This window comes from Cebus imitator, unplaced genomic scaffold (assembly GCF_001604975.1).
Source record: "Cebus imitator isolate Cc_AM_T3 unplaced genomic scaffold, Cebus_imitator-1.0 Scaffold15, whole genome shotgun sequence".
Lineage (NCBI taxonomy): Eukaryota > Metazoa > Chordata > Mammalia > Primates > Cebidae > Cebus > Cebus imitator.
Genome location: NW_016107330.1, coordinates 10,644,470 through 10,650,360, shown reverse-complemented (window position 1 = coordinate 10,650,360; position 5,891 = coordinate 10,644,470). Strand labels below are relative to the sequence as shown.

The 5,891-nt window shown below is 53.8% G+C and overlaps 1 long non-coding RNA gene across 2 annotated transcripts; it reads right to left on the bottom strand.

Annotated features, from left to right (window-relative positions):
• Window positions 1-228: 228 nt before the first annotated feature.
• On the bottom strand, window positions 229-3,155 carry LOC108285884. Of its 2 annotated transcripts, XR_005196521.1 has the most exons (3): window positions 3,143-3,155; window positions 1,462-2,281; window positions 229-454 (listed from the first exon to the last, which is right to left on the bottom strand). It is a non-coding gene; the product is annotated as an uncharacterized LOC108285884 (long non-coding RNA). The 2 variants fall into 2 exon arrangements; XR_001817735.2 differs by lacking the exon at window positions 3,143-3,155 and having other exon boundaries at window positions 1,462-2,593.
• Between the last annotated feature and the right edge of the window lie 2,736 nt (window positions 3,156-5,891).

Genomic DNA, 5,891 nt, shown 5'->3' with positions numbered 1-5,891 from the left:
GGGTTTCCTTATGTTGCTCAGACTGGTCTCAAACTCCTGGGCTCAGTTGATCCCCCCGCCTCAGCCTCCCAAAGTGATGGGTTTATAGGTTTGAGCCATTGTGCCTGGCCTGCTGCTTCTTATTGCCTTCAGCTCAACAATCCTTCATATTTTGGGGTAGCATGTACTGGTCCCCACAATGACATTGGGCAGTACTGTGATGTAAAGAAAATGACACCAGAAGTGGAGTCAGACAAGGGATTGAGTCTTAGCTTTATTGATGAAAAATTGTGTGATCTCAAGCAAGGAAGTGAGTCTCACTGCGTGCACCGCAGATTTGCCAGGTGATGCCTTCGAAAACTCTCAAGCGGTAAATGAGCAGGGGGGGCTTCTCATTCCAAGGTCTGTTTTCCTCCTTGCTACTTGGACTTGTGGTCTTGTATAGCTGCTGATAGCTTGAGGCACAGATGCCCTCCTGGGGAGGAGGAAGGGGAGGCCTTATTTCAGGGCAATCTCCCAAGCAGTCTTTCCTTTCTAGTCCCTCCCACCTGGAGTAAGATCCAAGGTAATGGTGGGGAAAGCAGGGTTTGTTTTTCTCCCAAGAAGACTCATCTTCTCAATTGGCTGGGGAAGGCTGGGGCCCAGACAGGCTTTTGAGTGTTTTCCAAGGGGTCATGGCTTCCTCCGGGAAGCCTCCTTTCTGGGAAAACACGAAGGCCCTTGACTGGCTTGACTCCAGCTCTGTGGACTCCTGACTTCAATCTTAATCATGTTTCTCTTTCCTGAACTGTGGCTTTAACACTCCCTGGGGGCCTGTGGTGGGAGGTTTAAGCCTTAAGTGCTTTTTTCCCCCTGCTGATTGATCTTTGTTTTGCAGAGCTGAGATTTCTTTACATCACAGTGGTTCGAGGAGAAAAACACAGCCAGATCCTTCCTCATCGCAACATAAATTAAAGCACATGTCTGTAATGCTTCAACCTCAAACCACATATCCTCGCCCCCCCACCGCCCAACCCCCGCCAATATCCAGGCCCAGGTGCACACACAGGAAGGCACATACTCGCTGGGGATGGGCGTGCCCGCGCCCTCCCTCCCTGCAGACACCTGTGGGTGCTTGTGTTTAGTGGCACCTCCCCGCTAACTCCCACACAGCTAGTGTCCATTCAAACCCACTTGAGGAGGTAGGTTTACAGATATACTGGTGAGACACGAAGGTGCTGTCACGGGTGTGCACTCACAGTGTGCATGGGCTTGTACACCTGCACACACATAACTGTAAAAATGCAGATCTGTGTGCATCTATGTGCCACAGAGATAGTTACGGCTCGCATTTACACACCCTCTGTGCCAAGCACTGTGAACTTTGCAGGTGTCGGCTCCTCTAGCCCTTGCGACAATGTTATGATCTACCCAGGACTGACTATTCTCTGCATTTTCAGAGTCATCAGCGCCATAATCCACATGTGTAACTGTTACACTCACCTGGAAATAAAAGTCTTTTTGTGCAGGTACTGCAAGGACTAAGCCTGGCCGTGGTCTGAGTCTCTCCTCCTCACAGGTGTGGAGGTATAGGGAGCTGTTGCCCAAGGGTGTGAAGATGGGCAGGCAGCGGAGTGTGTGTGCACCCGTCCCAAACTGCTCCCTTGGAAGCCTCCAGAGGCGTTTCAGCCTTTTCAGGGGGCCTGTGCCTTGTAGCTGATGTGCCGCTCTCCAGCACTGACCACCTGGATTACATCTTCTTTTCCCAAGTCATGTGTCTCAAGACCTAACTGAGTCTCACCAGACAAGGAGTGGAGGACCAGGCCACTGACCCCAATACTGAGTGATCAGCATCTCAGAACCCCGCTCCACCATGCTCCTGTCCCCACCCTCATCTCCTCTTACTGAGATCCCTTCGGAGGACATTCCCTGGGAGACCCTCCTGGACCACCCTGATGGAGTTGGGAACCCTTCACTGAACACCTACAGTGTGGCTCAGAATCTCCCTGGCTCCAGGTTCTGGCTTTGCTGCTTCTCAGCTGTGTGACCTAGGGCAAGCTTCTCAACCTCTCTGAGCCCTTAGTTTCCTCATCTGTCATATGGGGATACTATTGATACCTACCCCAAAAGTTAATGGAAGGAGCAGATGAGTGAATCCATGGGAAGGGCTCAGAATTGTCCCCAGCCCTGAGTTGCTGGCGTCATTGCTGTGGTCCTCGGCCTCACAGGCAGGCTCATACCTGGTTTTCTGTCGGGTTCCCTGTGAGTCAGTGTGCTTTGCGAGGGCAGGGACCGTGACTTATGTTTCTTCTTGTCCCAGGGCCTGGCTCGGTCTCTGGGACATTGTTGGTGCTGCTAAACATCGATTGAATATCTGAATGAGGGAGGCCAGTTCTTTTTCCAGTGGGACCTGTTCTTGCAGCGAGTTGGATAAATCCCATCTCTCTGTCTCAGGGGTGTGGGGTGAGGCCGCCCGCCCTATGCCAGGGATGCAAAGTAGGGCAGGCCTCCCCAGGGGGGTTTCCGTGGCAACAGGAAAGTTCTAATCAGCAGCCGACACGCAGGGTTGGTTGGGAAGCATCAGCGGTGTTGCCTGCCCATGTGTGTGAGGAGACAGGCTGTGGAAATGGCATTCAGAACCTCAGTGGCTCATCTGTAAAATGGGGCTAAGCTTCCAGCTCGTGATTCGCGGCAGATTTAGAGAGATCGCCCCTGGGGAAAGCTGTTGGGAGCTGCGGAAGGCTGTGCTACTTCTGGCTGTTTACTATTTGCCACGCCGTTACAGAAACAGCAGAAGAGCAAAGGCATTGTATTTACCGCTGCACCCTGGCACCTAAAACAGTGCCTGGCACCTAGTGGGGGCTGATAAACATCTGCTAAATGAAGAATGACTCAAGCAAGAAGGCTGGCACATCTCAAGGGCTCACCCCAATTCAAAGTCCAGAGTTCTAACAGAGCAGTGGTCTGCAACAGAGACCCCTCTATGCCATCTCTGACCGGCTCCAGAGCCCCACAGGCCCCCGAGTCCACCTCCCATCCCAGCTGTGAACTCTGCGAAGGCAGGCAGGGGACTGGGTTCCATCTGGCTATCTGTTGGCTTCCCTGTGAGTCAGTGTGCTTTGCGAGGGCAGGGACCACGACTTATGTTTCCGCTTGTCCCAGGGCCTGGCTCCGTCTCTGGGACATTGTTGGTGCTGCTAGACATTGATTGGATATCTGAATGAAGGAGTCCAGTTCTTTTTCCAGTGGCACCTGTTCTTGCAGTGAGTGGGGTAAATCTCATCTCTGTCTCAGGGGTGTGGGGTGAAGCTGCCCACCCTATGCCAGGGATGCAAAGTAGGGAAAATTGTCCTAGATTGGAAATCTTGACTTGGCTGATCACAGAAGCTTGTGGTGGGGGGCTGTGAACTGCTGTCGTGGTGGATAAACAGAATGCAGGTTTTGAGGCTCTTCCCTGGTTCTACCAAATCAGAATTCTGGGGGTGCAGCCCAGCATTGGGGATTAAAGCATGTTCCCAGGGAATTCTGGTGATCAGCCCAGCTTGGGGATTTCTGCTCAGGCCACAACTTCCTGGAATTGGAGGGGCTTTAAGGGGTCTGCTTGACCAAGCCAGGGTCCAGCACTTCTCTACACCTGGAGACTGAGGTCCAGAGAGGGAACATGGCTTGGCCCAGTTCTCATGCTGGCACTCTTTGCCCTAGGACTTGGGCAAACTCCTAGGTCTGTCTGGCTTTAGTTTCTCCATCAACAATGATGGTGTCAACCAGCCTGGCTTCTCTGCGGTGGGGAGAGGGGAGTCGATGTCACGGGTCTCATCTGTGCATCCAGGTCAAGACATCTAGCTGCAGGGGGGGAACACGAGCATTGTACCAGCAGCAGCTCTGAGTGGGCAGCCTGGCCCTTCCTCGTCCTGGCTTCTTGGACAAAGTGACTTCAGCTTCCTGAGCATCAGTCTCTTCTTCTGCAAAATGGGCACAAGACCCATTTCCTGAGAAGTGGATTGGTGAGGCCATTAAGGGCATGGAGATCTAGTTTGAATTCTGGCTCCACTGGGTTGACAGCTATGTGACTCCAGGCCAGTGACTTCACCTCTCTGAGCTGTAGCTTCTAATCTGTGCAATGGAGGAGATGAAGCCCAGCTTCGTGGAGGTAATCATGAGGATTAGGTGTGAGGGTGCCCATGAAACACACAGCAGGGGCTCAGCTAAAATGAATGCCCTGTTGAGGGAAGGCAGGAAGGCTGTGACTTGTGTCCAGCCGGGTTTTCCCCAGCACCAGAGGGAAGGCTGGGAGCTTTGCCTCTGTATCCAAAGGGCAGTCCAGGGCAGGGGCAGTGAGGGGAGAGGTGTTTGTTTGAATAGCTGGAGGTGCTGAGAGGCCCCTGGTGTCCATTAGCGGGTTCCTGCTGAGTCGGAGGGAGTTGGAGGCCAGGGAAGTGATGAGCCATCGTAGCTGTGTGATACTTTCTCAGCTGAAAAGTGGTTTACAACTCGTTATCTCAATGTGTCCTCACAATAACCCTGGTAATTGTTAGCCTAGGGATCAGCCTCCTTGTTTCAGATGGGGTGATGAGAGCCCAGAGAGGTTAACTGGCTCAGCCCAGGTCACACAGCACAGCAGCAGCCAGAGAGAGGGCAGGTGGAGGGTGACTGGGATCCTGAAGAATGGTGGCAAGCCGCAGGGGCATGCTTCCTTGCATCTAGCTTAACTCCTGCTTACTGCCATCTCAGTCTGTTGGTTCTGGTTATTTTGTAAGGGTGGCAAAGAGCTTAGAGCTGAAGCCAGATGCCTGGGTTCGAATCCTGGCTCTGCCCCTTCCCAAGTGTGTGCCTTATGAAAGTCACTTAGACCCTTTAAGATGAGCTCTTCATGGGTCAGATGGGGATAATAATAGCACCTCCCCACAGGGCTGTTCTGGGGAGTAGCTCAGTCCACATATGTGTGGCATGTGCCCAGCGCATGGTGAGTTTTCTGTCTTATGCATAGCTTTGCTGTTGTTAGATGATGCGTACCCCTAAAGTCACATCACCTGTATGAGCCTCAGTATTTTCATCTGCTAAATGGGGATGGCGACTACTGAGCCCTTATTTTAGGCCAGGTACCTGCCAGTCAGAATTTCATTTAATATTCCCAGCAACCAATGAGATTGGTCCTCATTTAGTCCCATTCTCCAGATAAGGAAACGAAGATGCAAAGTGAACTGCCATGTCTATAGTTACTTGGGCAGAGATCAGGATGCTCCAGCTCCAATTCAACCCTGAGAGTCCACGGCCTCCCCAACCTGTCTGCCTGCAGACTTCTCTCCAGGGAGCTCTTTCAGGGCGGATACGCTTGCCTGGGTCTTTGGAGTCTGGGGCTGCTCCCTGCCTTGGATGCCAGAGCAGCAGAGAATCCATCCCCATCCCAAGATGGGGTGGGGTAGCCCTGGCGTGGGGTGCCAGTCCTACCTGAGCCTCTCCTCTTTCCCCGGGTTTGGAGGGAGGCTGGTGGGCCCTAGGCCATGAGAGAAGGCCATTAGCTGGCACTGGAGCCCGAGTGCTGGTAATGACCCTATTTTCATAGGGAGGCAGCTCATGTCTCCCTGCGCTCCAATCTGCTCCTGGAGCTCCCACTCCAGAAGGAAGCAGCAGTGGGTTATGAAAGCAGGAGCGGGTTATGTAAGGAGGCAGCAGGCTCCAGTGGGAATGGGGGAGCAGAGCAGCCCCCAGCCCCAGCAGAACAGGGCTAGGGTCCTGCTCCCACCTTGCCCAGCTGCCTGTCCTGAGTCTGAACACTGCAGCGAGGGCCGGGGCAGGAGTGAGGAGGGCCGGGGCAGGAGTGAGGAGGGCCGGGGCAGGAGTGAGGAGGGCCGGGGCAGGAGTGAGCAGGGCCGGGGCAGGAGTGAGGAGGGCCGGGGCAGGAGTGAACAGGGCCGGGGCAGGAGTGAGCAGGG